The sequence below is a fragment of the Apis cerana genome, linkage group LG1 (assembly GCF_029169275.1).
Source record: "Apis cerana isolate GH-2021 linkage group LG1, AcerK_1.0, whole genome shotgun sequence".
Taxonomy (NCBI): Eukaryota; Metazoa; Arthropoda; class Insecta; order Hymenoptera; family Apidae; genus Apis; species Apis cerana.
The window spans coordinates 17,014,116-17,031,535 of record NC_083852.1 but is presented as its reverse complement, the minus strand read 5'-3'; the positions used below and the strand labels follow the sequence as shown (position 1 = coordinate 17,031,535).

At 28.9% G+C, this 17,420-nt stretch overlaps 1 protein-coding gene across 2 annotated transcripts in view; it reads left to right on the top strand.

Annotated features, from left to right (window-relative positions):
- LOC107994241 (uncharacterized) overlaps window positions 1–17,420 on the top strand; it is a 62,348-nt gene that overhangs the window by 4,711 nt on the left and 40,217 nt on the right. The window lies entirely within an intron of this gene.

The window sequence follows — 17,420 nt, the reverse complement described above, 5'->3', positions numbered from 1 at the left end:
TATATTTTTGAACTGATCTTTATTAATAATGGAAAAGGGGGTTACAAGTTATTTGATTACGATAAAAAACGGCGACTCGAGAAAGGTTAGAAAACATTGAACTAGACTTTAAGAGGATTTCGATGGGTGGGCACGGTTAGAATGTCGTTGGTTGATCGGTGAACATTTTATTATTCATTGAGCCGCTATTTGAAAAAACATGTTTCCGCCATTGAATTAACAATGATCAATGAAGACACGGAATATTTTCTTTCTCGATGAACGTTTCGTGCTTCGAGAGGAAGATTTTCAGATTTGATTTATCGTAAAATCGAATTTTTAAAATTGGAAAGAAATTGGATACGAATATAGATATGATTGTTTGAGGAGAAAATAGGGATTGTCGAGTATGTATGTCGGTTTGGAAGAGGTTCTGTTTTCAAGGAAATTTGGTTTGAGAATTGCGGAAATATAAATTTAAATTCAGATGGTTGTGCCATATATAAAGTGGTTTATTAATGTAGGTATTTAAACAAATCTGATTTGGATAAATATAATTGTTCAAATATCATTAATTGATTTGTTTCTATTTGTGTTATGTTATTTATGTATAAATAAAGGGATTACATGCAATTTTTTTTACATAATATCGTTTGAGGATCTAGTTTATAACATTCACAAAAATGTGACAGAAATACATTTGATTAAATCTTTCAATTGGTAAACATCAGATGGAAAACTATTAAATTGTCTCGTTCAGTTAAACCTGGGAGAGAAAAAAAAAGAATTATAAAAGGCATCGATTGGATTGCCGTTAGTTGATTGAGCATTCGATCTGAAGTTTCGTCGTTGTAGTGGTAGCCTTACTGTGTCGAGAGATCGTGATCGTACTAACAATAAAGCAAAATACAGTAAAAGAAGTAATAGAAATGAGATTTTTCATTAAATGAAAATTGCTCGAGCAATTTTAAAATAATTGTCTTTTGGCCATAAACTGTCGATTACTTTTTAAAATTTAAATCTCGATCGAAGGAATAGTATTAAAATTAATGATATTTAATGGTTAAGTAAAATAATTTGGAAAAATTCGAAAAAAAACATGAATTTGAATTTCTGAAATATTTTGTTTTATTTAAAAATTTTGTTTTATTTAAAAAAAATGCACTCTCTGTGCGCGAGAATAGTTACATATTTAATAACAAAGATACGAGTCTGCCTTTCATTTTATCGCCATTCCACACGCGCGCACGCGTTATTATACGGGATTGTAAAAAAAAAAAGAGCACTCAGGGCCCCGCTTTAAAACTCGAGCCTACTCCATTACAGGCCACTGCGTCACTGAGGCCACTTCTCGTATCTTTTCGACTCGTCTTTTTGATAGATCCCCATCGCAAAAATTATTCATCGCATGCAATCAACACATTTTTGTAAATAGGCAAGAAATAACATTTATTGCAATATCATATGATTAAAGATAAATGTGATTGCTAAATCTTGAAAGTTTAAATAGAAAAAAAAATTTCTTATTTTTTTGTAATAGAAAGACTTGTAATCAATGATACAATTTATAGAATTAAAGATAAATGCAATTACTGATTACTGAAAGTTTTAATTTTTTATTTTTACAACTTTTATATTCCAAAATTTAACTATAGCATATATATCTACCATATATAATCATACCTATATATAATCATACGAAGAACAATATCCGTTACACAGAATAGAACAAATGAAATCGTAAAGTTCTAAGATCTTGAATTAAAAAAGAAAAAACTTTGGCATAACTTTTGATTTAAATTTGAACAAAGGCAATAAGATAAATATATAAACACTCATAAAAGATCCGCAAGAGTTATTCTGGCTTGATGGCGGTATCGTTGCGACTAGAAAGAGGTCGGTGGATTTCTGGCCGAAAGTCGAGACATGCCCATTTTAAAACGTCGGCGATCGAGCATCCTCCAAGCTCATCACGGTCTGTAGCTTGTTATTTTTTTGTCGTGCCACGTTTGTCATCTTTATAACCACTGTTGGCACTGTATCACTGGTTGGTATTAAGAGGAACAGGCTGTGGATATTCGTATAGAAAAAATGGTCAGGACGAGCATCACTAACTTGGACTTATGAGATACGTCAAGCTTGGATTAATCGATCAGACCGTCAGTATTCTTCTATCTCTTCCGTTTCTCGTGTCTGCTATATCCTTTGGTTTATGAACTCATCGTTTTATTGCAACTGGATTACGTTCCACGAATAAATTTTTCATTTTTCAATAGATTGCTATTATTTCTTAATTTTTGTACAAAGGTGAGTGCAGTAATTTTCTTAAAATAAAAGAACATAAGTTAGTGAATCAATTCTTTCCTGTCTAATTGGTCGATGAAAATGTTGTTATTTCATGAGTATCTTTTTGAGATGTCTGAAAAATAAATATAGAAAAATATTTCAGACGGAACTATTTGCTATCATTCTTCAAGACATAATCAACTATCAACTTGTTCATCATTTGAAATTTATTCACAAAAGGAATCCAAGAGAATTCAAGAGTATTCATTCTAAAAGAACAATATTCTGCAGTTTTCCTAATTCTCATTTTATCCTTCCACTACCACTATTGCAATATATTTTCTACTGTTTCACGAATCGGTAGTTGGATTCAAAGTTGCAGCAGAAAGCTCGTCGTGAGTAGAAGTTTTATTGGTTGAAACCAGTGTTTCGTTCGACTATTCCACGATATTTTGCTGGTCCAAGTAATCAAGGTCTTGCGAGGCGATTTCAAACTACTCGTAGAACGTTTAGAAACACGAGAAACATCGTGGATGGAAAAGAGGCATAAAACGTCCTCGAACTTTTAATTGGAATGGCGTTCCAAAAAGGTCGCGAATCGTTCCCTCGACACCTGAGAGGAGAAAGAACTCGGGAATTCGACCGACTGGATGCTATATATTCGACATTGTCATCCACAAAAATGCGGCCATGAACAGGGAAGTTTAGAGTATGTCGGATTCCCTCGAACGTGCGAGAACAACGTGCCTTTGCATCGTTTTGGATATTTTCGTTCGTAATGTTGGAATTTTTTCAAATTGGTTTTTCGTTGCTTGATTATATCATTGTTAAAATATTTCTTTTTTAATGAATTTGAGAATTTTTGTTTTGAATTTTTTTTTAGAAATTTTTGAATTTGAATTGATTTGAAGTAGTTGTAATTAAATTTTTTTTTAATGAAAATTGGAATATTAAATTTAAAGTCTTTTTAAGAATTTTTTTGAAATTCTTTGAAAGTAATTTGTTTAAAAAAATCAAAAAGTTGTATCACTGTCCATTTTCTTTTTAATGAAAATTGAAAATAAAATTTTTTAATATAAAGTGGAATGAAACGTACATTTCTCTATGGTAATGTTAAAATGTGTCAAGACTGAAATATAAAGAAGAATAAAATAGACGTGATTATCAATTGTTTTGAATTTGTCAAACAAATTTGTTCATTTTCGTGAACTATGAAACTTAATTACATAAAAGTCAGGAAATAAAGATATAATAATTTTGATATACAAAGAAAATACAAACGAGCAAACAAGTTGAAAAGTTTGCAAGTTTTACTTTATAACTGGATCCATTTTCCTTGCTCTATTCTCTATTGTTCTTTTTTGCTTTTGATTAATATTATCCAAGCAATAAACAACTTGCTTTCAGATTGTTGAACATCTTGTGTACTGTAGTTTAAAATATGAAAATATTATTTTATAGTATAATATAGTATAGAAATTGCTGAAAATAAACTTTTGTAAGAATAATATATTGCTAATTTTATTATTGCAATATATTACATAATGCTTTTGAATTATATATTATATTTCATAACTCGAAAATATTTACGGTTTTAAATGTTGTATTTAATTTTTCATTTTAGATTTCATTTTGTATTTAATTATTTTCTTCATATGTTACTTGAATTATCGTTTTATTATTGTTTGAGAATATTAATTAAAATTTATATTCTCAATCAATATTTCATAATTTCAATAAATTTCTTTCATAAAATATTTCTCTTCGAATTAAGAATTTCGAACAACTACCTCAATTTTTTCTTCAATCTTCTATGAAAAAAATCTTTTCATTTTTTAGAATTATTTATCTAAATAATTGTTCAAACTTGTAATATCAAAACATAAGATTTGTTTTTATCTATTCCTAATTATCTATAATTTTTCAAATACATTAAAATTCCTCAACATTTCTCAATTCCAACAACATTGCCTCAAAAAGCTCAAGCATTCCAATTTCTAAAGAGGGTGTTTTTTTTCCTCGACAAAGAAAAAAGGACATCGAAAAATCGTATCTGAAGTGTATCCTCTAAAGGAACATCTTTCGAAATAGATATTTAGAAAACTGGTTGGAAGAAACGTGCCACTTCTTAACCAACTGTACCATTTCCTCTCTCTATATCCATATTACACATTACAATACGAGCTATTCGATATTCCTCTCTATATCTCTCAGCTATATACTTCTCGGCTTGTGCCCAACCCGCGAAATTACGGTTTCGATCAAACTGAATCAGTCTCACAGCTTCGAGGCCGCGTGTACTTGCACGTGCACTTGCATACAGCAGTTCCACAGACGAATCTACTATGTATATATATTCATGTATACGTATACAGGGTGTTTCAGAAATAGGTGATTAAACTTTGATATTATATTCTATTCTTTTTGTAAATATAGAATTCATTTAAATATAGAAAAATCTTTTTCTTTTTGATACTTTTATTCAACTTGAAATTTTAAATATTTTTGGAATTTTAATATTATAGAATTGCGAGTATTGTATTATCGATATTATTTTTTTATTAGAATGAGATATTGTAATGTTTAATTAAATTCAATAATTATAATAAGCATATTTTTCTGACTTAACTTCATTAAATTTTTATTTATAGAAATATCTGGAATGGTAGAAAATATTTGAAATATAATAACAATTGTATCAATAGTCACATTCTTCTGATTAACTCTATTAAATTTTTATTTTGGAAATTTATGTTAATACAATTGATAATGGAATGTATGATAATTTATAGAATATACTAGACATTTTTTTAACATCTTTAAAAGAAGAAATTTTTGATTTATTTTTATCTTTTAACTTTTATCCTTATGGAAAATTAAATTCAATAAAAAACAATTTGATTATCTATTTCGAAACATCCTGTACATAGAATTGGAACGTAGTTTCAGATGGCGTGGCTGGTGGTACGAATGCTATGAAAGTAGTTATCTATCCCGCCGTTAAGCATGATTGTAGTTTAATTACTTCTAATTCAGATTCGTAGATTTATTCGTATCCCAAAGCAACCCAGTGTATAGATTACCCGACTTATTTTTACGGTGAAACATTGAAAAATTAAGAGATAGTTGAATTCTACATTGGTTGTAAAAGTAACTGCTTTGAAATACTCGTTTAACCGATTCACTCGATCAGTTTGTTACAAACGCGAAAGGAGATTTATTCGAATGCTTTACAGGTGGTTTGAAGGGTTTTGTTTGGAGAGTTTAAGGGTGTGGTATTCGTAACTCTAGATGGTTTAACTTTGGCTTTGAGGGATGTTGATCAATGGATTTTCGCCTGTTGAGCGTATTTTAATTACTCAACAAATTTTTGCAATCTTTTTTATTTATCGAATATTATTAATTATTATTAAATTATTATTAATTTGTTTTCTGGAATTCTCTTTTGTTATTTCATTTCATTTTACTTTGTTATTTATAGGATACATATACGGTTAAAACTTCATCTTGTTCATCCTTTTTAGTAGGTTAATATATTTTTGAAATTAAATATCTCGTTTAAATTAAATATCTTTTTTGCGAAACATATTCCGTATGTTTATTGCTGTTTAAAGAGCAAAACGAGAAAAACAATATTGAACGTAAATATTTATTGTACAACAAAATTTCATATTTTCATATATTAAAGAATAAAAATTTGCATAATTCTAATGTATTGTTTCATTTTCAAACAGCAAAATTTAAATGTGTTACATCAAATAATAAATTTATTCATATTGAATTCTACAGAAGAATTCTCTTTTCATATTTTTATCTTGATATTCATTGAGAATTGTACGTTTTCGATAAAAAAAGAAATATTCATGATAGCAATATAATAAAATAAAATATTAGCTAATCTTAAAATTCGTATCAGGGATTTTAAAATTTTGAAATTTTTATTTGGATACTTGATACAAATATTGATTTTGATAAAATCGAATGGAACATGCAATCAAATTTCTATCAGATATTTATTTATCAGATATTATTGTAATGATAGGAGATGATCCTCAAAGAGAATAAATTATGATTTAATGAATCTTCTATTAAAATTTCCACAACTGTGACCGTTCTTTTTGGTTCTATTCTACGGACAAACATTTTTGCAATATTATAACCCCGAAAATTAGTCGTCGATCGGCCTGTAACGAAGGAGGCCTGTTGGAAACAATGCGAAACTCGAAATGCGGGTCATGGCTCTGTCCTTCTCAAGAGCGTAGTTTCTTCCACGCGAGTTCGTTTTCTTGCGCTTTAAAATTATTCGCAAGAGGGATGTTTTATCCGGCTCGAGTCAGTCTTGTTTTATCCTCGTGTTCGCGGAGTCTATGGGGGCTGGAAAATAAAATAATGTACAAAAAAAGAAAAAATATGATTGATTAATTTTCGCCATTCAATCCCATTTATGAACATAAATAATTTGACGAATTAATTAGATATTTTGCCTGTGAAAAAGATGAAAATACAGTTTCGCTTACATACAAGGTCGCGAGAAGCTAGTACCTTCATTCGATAAATGAAACTTTAATCTCCGTGGAAATAAGGTCAGACTTGAAGTGGCAAACGCAAAGTGGATTCATCTTTGCTTTGGTTAAACAGTCGAGCGCTTTTAATAATTACAAACTGTGTGACATATTGGCACAGTTTAATCATTTCTCGAGTCACGTGTTTCGCTTTGCGCGCCTATTGTTTCAGGTCACGTTAGTTTGCTTCATTTCTATACACTCATGTGTTTCCAATTATAAACAATTCATATATCCTATGTTTTTTAATTATATTTCGATTAATTTTAATTGTTTAAATATATCAAGTTTCGAACAAATTAGGCTTGCATATAATATCTTTTAAATATCTTTTAATCCTTTTTTAAGAGTAAGAAGGATATCGGATTTAATTTTGTTTTTAACATTAAATAGATCCAATATATTTTTAAACATTTTTTATATTGATTTATACTTATTAAAATCTTATATTCTAAATTTTTTAATTCCTGAATATGCTAATCTCTTCAAATTAATAATAATAGTATCATATTTATAATGTAAAAAAATTTGACTAATTTAACCTGTCATCATCTCATCTTTCGATTTTTCGAACCTAATAATCTGTTTCATAAATGCTGTTTAAAAAGAAGTCAAGGCTTCTATCATTCTTCATTATGGGTCGAACAGCTGCAAAAGTGCAACGGTAAAGTGTATTGGATGTTGTCCAAAGAAGCAAAGAAAACTCTCTAATTAGTATAATACACTAACAATATCAGACAAACAAGGGTTTCGTAACGGGGTATCCACTCGAAGCAATTAATCTTCCCCTAATACATCGATCCTCCGAAACGGTGCACAGACTAATTACCACCGCTCCATTAGCTCATCGTTCCCTTCCAGCTTCCGTTTTGTCGCTGTTACCGGACTTTCGAAATTTTTTTCGATTAATCAAAACTATTGACAGGAACCAATCGGGAACGATTCATTGTTTTGAAAGAGGTTGCTTCAATTTGTTCTTGTTGACAGCCTAAATTGTTTGTATGATAGAATGCTTCAATTCTCTTTTTTACGATCGTTTGAGATAATCGAAATAGATTTTAGTAGTTCTCTTGAGTTCCATTTTTGTGTATTATATGGGAAATTTTTCGAATTTTGAGGATTTTTGAATTCGAGAATTGATAATTATATAGGATTATGAAACTTGAAGATTTGTTAATTAAAGAGTTTATAGATTAGAGTTAGAATTTCGAGATATTTTAAGCAAATAATTTTTTAAATCATATAATTTTTATATTTGAGAATTCCTTTAATTTTTAAGATTTTTTTATTAAAATTTTAAGTTTTTATTATAATTTTAATTTTAGTTTAAATAATTAGAATATCGGATTTAATAATAATAAATTTAATAAGTTGCATGTAACGAATAAAGTTACGAAGTGAAGTTTTAATTTCACCATTTTTCCTCGTTGTTTCGCAAATAAAGTCTACGAAATTATGTAATAGGATTTACCTTTCGTTGTGTATGGTAATCTCTTCTAGTTGGATGTTGATGGGATACAACTGTTGTAAGAATTTAATGATGCCGGATATTTGTCGACTTTCATTTGCTATACATTTACGAGAGAATATTACATTAAATTATTAATCTGTTAGGTCATTCGTTTTTTTTTTAAGTTCAAAATATTGGCATTTTAATACTATACTTGCGCTATCAAATAAAATATTCCAAAAAATAATAACAATGGAATAATAAAAAGAAAACATTACACATATTATTATCTATCATTTTTTAAATTCTATTTCTTATCGCATTTTATTAGTATTCATCATCATTTTGAAATCAATTAACTTTCTCTAAAATTTTTATCAATCTTTAAAATCACTGATTGTTTTCTTATTTTTTCATAAATAAGTAAAATTTTAGTTATAAAATATTGTCAAACGATAAAATCCAAGAAGAAATCTTTACTTTGCCACCACTCGTTAATTATTTTTTCATTGACTGATATATATATATATCAATATTTTAGTTATTCATTCCTAGCTATCGTTCAGCTGAAAGCTGATAAATTGAGTTTCTTCTCCCGGCTTGGCTTATCGTTCGATTTTCCTTGCTCTTGAGTCGATAAGAAAACATATTTTTCAAGATTTTATTAAAACAGCCCCTGACAGAGAATACCATCTGGTCCATATTCTGAGAAAAACAATATATTTGAGAAGATTGTAACGAAACATTGTGATTATTTCTGTTTCTCTGCTAAAATTGTTTTTCGGTAAAAAATGTTAAGGATAGTGAAATAATTAGTTATATAAAAAAGAGAAAATATGGATAAACAAGTTGATAAAAATATTAGAAAAAATATTTATTAGTTAAAGTATATTTATAAGAAAAAGAGAAAGAAATTTATAAAGTCTTTGAAATACTCCAATCTTTCTTCCGCTGTCTTTACTTATATTTATTTTTTTAGTTGTGTTAATATCACGATTCTTTTCTTCTTGGATTTAAAAAATTTTTTGATAATTTTTTGTAATCAATTCTCTTCTTTAAATTTTCTTTTTTAAGCTCCATGTATACTACATATATACTTCAATTTAAAAATCTCACCGGTAGATTCGTAGAGATTAACTCGCGGATTAACAAGTTGAACCTTCTATTTTGCATCTTGATCCCGTAAATCTCGCGTAGGCAGCCGACTGCAAAAATGCTCCTAATGCAGTTCGTGGGTCGACTAAGTTATGCGGCAAGTAGTATAGAACGGTGAATCAAGTTTCGAAGTAGTTCAAGAGAACAAATGGTGAAACGAAAACCATCGATCGTTTTGCTTGTCGTCTTACAGATCCTGCGAACAGGATTCGCATAAAAGATATATATATCTAGAATGATGTTTGTTTAACGATATGTTTGACGATATACGTGTACATTATAGAATGCTCGAAAAATAAATTTGGATTCAACTATCTCGAGTTTTTCAAAAACAAGGATTTAAACGGAAAATTTTTATTTTATATTTTTTATTTATATTTAGAGAATAATTATCTTTTATGATTATCTTTTACATTAATTAATTATTGTCATAATTGATGAAAATCGAATATTCGGAAGACACGTAAGGGATAAAATATTAAAATATTTAAGAAGAGATATTCGAGCGAAGGTTGCCTCTAAAAATTCGAGCAGCAATGCTTCAAAAGAAAGGATAGAAATGTAATCTGCAGTTGAATAATCTTGGCGTATCACGAGATCACTTAGGAAAATGATATCGATCGGGCTGGCTATTGAGTAAGGGCTATAGAAAAGAAGGGGGTGAGATAGGGGGTGATGCAATAAAGAAAAAGAAGATAAAGTCGAAACGAAATGTGGCGAGAAAAATGAAGGGAAACCGGATATTTGCAGGCAATCCCTAGCTTTCTTGTATATTTTTTTTCTCGTCAACTTAAGTAGTAAAAAAAAGAAATAGAAATATTGTTCAAATAGCTTTACATGAAATTAAAGAAACAAGAAAATATGTTACATTATGAATAATTCTACAACTTTATAATTCGAAATGAAAATTTCAGTTTAATAAATTAATAAATTAAATCTCTTTAATAATTCTAGAATTATATTTTATTTTCAAAATCACATTGGATTATCAACCTTAATCGAATATCTCTTCAATTTTTAATCATAACATTTCGAAAAAATTAAATTAATTAATTAATCAAAAATAATATATCAAAATTTGTACTGGATATTGTACATTCAGATATTGTACATATTGTATGGCTCGCAATATTACAAATCGAGGAACACTCGTAGCGAGAAATTTTACCTTATTATCAGAACTTTGTTCCCTGGTGGAATGATTCGTTTGAGCCTTCTGTAGATCGCGTTGTGGGCGTTAGGAATGTGCTTTGCGCCTCGCCACTCGGTGTTTCAGCACCCTTAAACATTCACGACCGCGTACACTTCGTTTTTATTCTTCGGGTACTTTGGCACGAAGCACAAAAAAGCGCTGAGGTCGAGAGCATTCACTCTGCTATCAGAAAGTCGTCGGGAGAATGGTTACTCTCTTGCTTTATCATTCAGCAGAAACATCGAGATTGCAATTTCTTTTCATGTTCACTATTCGATTCAATTGTTTCGTATCTTTGTAGCTCGAATCATTTTCTTGCTTTTGGAACTTTTCACTTTAAAATATTTATAGAAACGAAGTGAATAATGTTAAAACTGGAAGGATATAGGAGTAAAGTTTTATAGAATAAAAGAATAAAAATTATATTATGATTAATTTATAATATTCACTCACTATGTGATATTCGTCAAGTTCGAAAATATGAAATTTAAAAGATTAATTGAAAATTTAAGTTTTTGTTTCATAATTTTTATTTTTTTTTATGATAAAATTAATTTAAATAATGAATTAAATTTTAAATTTAGATTTCTAATTGATGTTAATAAACTGTACGTAATTTGGTAGAGTTTGGATTAAATTACATAATTTTAAAGCACTCTAGTTTAAACTGTATTTTATGAAGATGATCAATTATTGCCTGAATTCTAAAATTAAATAATAATAAATTCAAATTTCATTCATGATCCAATTAATTAAGAAAATTTCTTTATAGAGAGTGCTATATTTTTTTTCCTTCTAAACCAACTAAAATCTAACGATTTTATTCTAATTTCAACGATTTGATTCCACGAAATCCAAATGTTAGTAATTTTTTATTTTTTGATTTTTTACTTTGATCCAAAACATAAAGAAACATTGCAGTTTGATCTTTTTAATGCGATTATGGAAAATAATATAATCAAATAATCATGAAAATGCCAGGATTCATTGCTGTCACTTTTTTTCTACGTCTTCTACACCTTGTCGGAGTTGTAGATTAAAGTTATCGATTCGTTTCTATAGTAGCAAGGTTACTATAGAAAATAGGCTACATCAATAGACATTTAGTTTGTATTGTGATAGATCCAAAGAACCTTACGTTTTCCTTTACACTGTACTGTGAGAAGATAGATTTTAAGTCTTCTATCATATGTTATACATTGTATATGTTTGACACACGCTTAAAACTAGTAATTTCAGTTTTTATTCGCTATCCACTTTGGCTTCGAAAATTTCTTTTTAATGTCGACTATGAAAAGGTCGCTGGATAAATTATCTTTGGTTTGTTTTTTTAACAAAAACGTTTCGTGGATTATAATAGCAATCCGGACATAGAATGTAGGAATTTCTGGTACAAAGGGAACAATGGAATTTTTAAGCCTGTCTAGATCTCTCGAGTAATGTTTAGCTTTTATGATACGCTACGAAATAGAGGATTTTTTTTTTATTAAAAGAAGTTTTAAAAGAATATGAAATGTCGCTTATTGCTTCATGAATATCTTTTATAAGTTTTTTAAATTATTAAGGATTGCTTTCTTTTCAAAAATTTAGGAGAAATATAACAAAAAATCCAATTGCTTCAATAAATATAATAACGATTGATAATCGTAAATCAAACGTATTTTCATACGTTAAAATTATTCATGAAGATTAATTTCAAGTAATAAAAATAATAAGAATTCCAAAAGAAGATCTTTTAAAGATTCTTTTAAAGATTAATCGAGATGAGATACATTTTAGTATTCGGTTTGTCATACTAATTAATTAGTTTCGTCTGTTTTCTTATTGCCTTTAATACTAAACTTTCTTCGTTTCTACAAACTTTATCGTGGTGTAATTTCCATCGAACTCGAATCCATACGGGTGGTTTACATTTTTATTCCTCTATAATTGCATCAGCCTCCATTTTAATTTCACGGAGAACGAGAAAATAGAACGTTGGAGGATTCACTCTAATCCAACTAAGAGATTGCAAAACAAATTGCATCCATATTTTTATTTCAGTTATTTTTTTGTACGCCCAATTTCTCATCTTTTATAGGTACATGACTTTCTCTTTTAAGAAAAAGAAGAAAAATTGGTAGAGAAAATTTGCGAACCATTTTTCGCAATGATTATTTTTCGTTTTCTTTAGATACAGATAAACACGATGGAAGACGTTTAATACTCTCGCAATTTCAAAAGTACACCTTTTAAGGGTTTAATCTTTGAAGATTTCCTCGTTTAAGGCGAAAGAATTTCGTTCTAATCTTGTGGAAAGCTGTTGGCTGAGAAATTTCCTCGATCTTAATTCTTCGAATAGTTTATTCAATGATCTGAATAGAATAATGTTTCATGAAGTACTGTAATAATTCGAAGAAACAAATTTAACAAATTAACAATCTCCCTAAAAAATATTGTAGAAGGAAATTTTCGAAGAGATTCATTTATAAAATTAATTCCAAAATTGATAGAATGTTTATTTTCTATTTCATTTTGAAATATAAAATCGTAAAGAACAAAATCATTTAGATATTTCATTTAAACATCAAAATTACCAATATAATATAATTTTCTACATTGTAACAAGAAATACAAGAAACAAAAATTCGTTGAAAAATTAATTGACAATGTATTTAAATTCGTGAGAATTTATTACGAAGTATAGAATACTTTATTACGAAGTATAGAACCAAGCATAAAGAGAATAAAAATCGTATCATCAATGAAAAAATCCATTCGATCGAACATTTGTTCTTCATCCTTGCTTCTGTCAATATTGTTCCTTTCATTTACGTTCTACTTGTTCTCATCGCTTTTCCTCACTCGAAAGCTTGCAAGGACTAGCAAAAAGATGTCCGGGATTTAATTCGATCACGGCCAGGCCGGGGTCACGAGGTTTCTTCGAGCGAGTTGAAACGCCCTCGGAAACCACTCGCCACCCCCTCGTGTCCTTCCGCCTTGAATTCCGAAGGAAATCTGTTGCGTCCTCGAAAATGTATGCGTCACTCACGCGGAAACAATGATCCTTTGGCACTGGGAGCAGAGGGAAAAAAGTAAAAAAAAGAATCGGCCAACGATAGTTTCGCTGTCGAAATTTGGTAATTTCCGATTAGCTCTTATAAAATGGCACGAGATCTTTCTAAAGAATTGTTCGAGAGAAGTACCGCAAGGCTCTCGTAAAAGAATGAAATAAATGGAACAGTGACACGAGTTTCTTTAGAATGGAAGTTTTTTTTTTTTTTTTTTGAAAGATTTAAGACTCGATACCTATCGTAAGTGGCCATTTACTATCATATCCTGCTTGGCTCGTTTCGTTTTCGCATAATTTATGGCAGAATTCCATTTAACCGAATGAAATTTTCGTCGTTTGATCAAATGAACTTTGAGTTCCTATGAATTATAAGAATTAGTGGTCACTGTTAGTTTAATTATGAATATAATATTATGAAGGGAAAAAATACGTAACACAGTAGATTATTGCACATAATTTAAAAATAAATTTGATAAATCCATTTATCTGAATGAATTGAATACTTAAAATTTTTTTTGAATTAAAATAGTTTTAGAAAATTATTTATTTGTTCGTATAAATGGAGCTTTATTGTATCGTAATCTTTCTGGACAGTGAGTTTGAAAGAAATTGAATGAGACTTAGAATATCAGGTTAAGAAACATGATATGTAAGGAAAATGGAGTGAAAGATGAAATGGAGAAAGAGCTGCAGAAAGAAAGTTGAATGCGAATAGCGTTATATCATCGCAGAATGAAAAGAGTTTTCGTTTCTTGATATTTCGCGGAGAAATATTAAAATTTGTTTGTTTTCCCAACAAAAACAAATAGTGAAAATATACACAATCTCACTAAATATAAGAATCATTTAACAAATTTATCGAATAATCAGAAACGAAAGGAAATAATATTTAAAACAGATCAGATTTAAATTTAAAAGCTAAGAAAATTCATATTTATAAAATTAAATTTTATAATGTGTTTTAAAAAAATATAAAATTTCACAAAAGAAATTATACAACAGATGATATAAAATTTTCAAGCAAAATTCAAATCATTCTAATTTTTTATTTAATTTTCAACCGAATGTAGTTTCAATGCGCGTTTAAAATTCGATCGCAAGACATAATAATTGTTTCAACGTATGTACAAAACTGAGTAAATTTCATGAACTTCGATATAAAACAGTTGCCGGAACAAGAACAAAAGAATACTAATATAATCATTAATTCCAAAGTAATTAGTTTCGAATCTTACTCAGTCGAAACGGAAACTTATTAACAAGGCGTTTATATAGGAAAGAACAGGGAGAGATCGTTGCTCTTTAATCGGTTGATATTTGTCCATGAAAGTTTTTCAAAGTTTTATAGAATCGATCCTCGGTTTGGAATACGGAAGATTTATTTAGCAGGAAAAGCCAAGATAAAGAAAAAACTTTCGATCCGATATTAAAAAGCTTTGACCCCCTCTTTTAGCATTAGACTCCTTTGACACGTGGTGAAAAGAAGCTGTTACAGTGACTCTTGCTCTTTGTATCACCTTCCTTTATGCGTCTATCGATAAAAATTACCTTTGACGGATGCATTTTAAAGAGGAATCCCTTTCACAATCTCAGTGAAAATTTGCAAACTGATCTTGTAAATCGTGAATGAAGACAAAGCGAAATCAATTATTTTCGATTTTCATTCTTCCTTCTATTTGCATTTTAACCGAATACATATTTGAGAGAATTTCTTTCACTTGCTCGACGATTTATGAAAACCTTGCTTTTTAATCCGGTTCTCAGACTTTCATTCATTAAAATCGCCATGAAAATGGTTTCACTTTGATAAATGCTCGAATCGCGATGCAGTGTTTATATTTGTAACTATTTAACGTGGCACTTTTATGTAACATTTTGTAAAATATTTGATTAATTTTATAGGTTAAATGTTCATCATTTAGTTTTATCACTTTTCTTGTTTGCATAATTATTTTGTATAAATAATAATATATCGAGACAAAGTTACAATGATTATTAGTTTGATTGTATCTACATTTTAAAATTATTAATTTAAATATCAATTTATCTAGTAGTAGATAGATTTGTTTTCATTTATTCTGTTCTTTTTATTATCATTTCTTAGAAAAATAGATAGATAAACAAGAAAATAAAACTTTATTAATGATAATTTATCTTGTATATCTACACAATTTAAAGTAGGGAAGATTTAGGATATTTAATATTTATCAATCAGTTCAATAGATTAAACGTAAGCGTTTGAAGTTCGACACGAACATAATAAGGGTCCTAGACATGTACAAGGATCGTTCGATAGAAGCAACAATGGATTGTTGACTGAACGTTGCTTACGCAACCTGGACATTACCCGGATGCTCAAAGCAACGTGATTATTAGAGAGGTGGAGATGTGTTCGATTTCACTTAATTGATTTAATCGAACTATTATATTTTTAGAGTAAATAGGTTGCGAAAAATTATATGAAATTTGAAATTGTTCAAAAGATTAATATATTTATTCATTATTTTCTTAACTTTTATACGATTTTTATACGATTCACGATAGAAATAATTCATCGTTCAAATATTTTAATAATTCTTCACATTGTAACGAATTATTAATTCTTTTATATATAGAAAATAATTAAAAAATTAAAAAAAATCAGTAGAATCACTTCAAAAATTGGTTCTTACATAATACCTGTCAAACAGAAACATTCAGGTCCATTAACTGTTATCTATCTTTGCTGTTATCAATACACCGAAAAGATGAAAGGTATCGAGTAGAGATTCTATTAAACGATAAAACAAGAAACGTGACTGGCAAATTTCACAAAGGTGCCCTTTCAAACCTTTGGAAGCTTTATTAACCTTTGTCATCTTATTTCCGATCATGTTTCACAATTTGCATAAAGTACACAAAGGCTATCCGATATCGTTCTTCGAGTTCCATTTCCACTCTTCCCCATATTTTTCAGTTTCTACATCCACCATCGTTTGTTCATTTCCCGTAGTTCGCTGTATTTTTCAGTAGGAACAAAACTGTTATCTTCCTCGTTCTTCTTTTGTTTTCCTCCACGAATTTATATGCCATTGTATCCACCTTCTTTTTCCACAGACCTACATTTCTGCATCCCTTGCGTCCTTCCACCGAATATTCATATTTTCCACGATTCCACATTTCCGCATTTAAACTGGGTTACTTTCCATTCGCGATACGGTTCGAAAGCATTTTGTCTATTGTTCTGCTATAAAATGTTTTCGTGCGAATATTGATGCGATATGAAAAAAATTTAGAGTCAATTCCTCTTGAGAAATTTTATGATATATATATATATATATGTATGTGTTAAGGATTGATTAAAAAATAAAAAAAAGAAGTTCAGTTTTGATAATAATATTGCAATGATATCATATTATAAAATTTTGCATATTTCTATAAACGCATCTTATCTTGATAATATAATTAGAATAAAAAGATAACATATGATAGAAATAATAATATATAATAGTATATAAAATATTGGAATAATTGGATTAATTGTGATAAAAATTTATTATATTTTGCGATTCTCAAATCTGATAGTGTAAATTACGATAGTATAAATTACATCTCTAGTTGGAATTATTCTAAAGAATTATTCCCTTATCTTCACGGATGTCCTTTTCTAGAATGATTTTATATTGTGCCAATCGTAAAAAGAAGTGTAGAAATTTCATTCTGTTACGGTTCATGGAGAGGGTTTTACTTAAGGATCTGACAGTT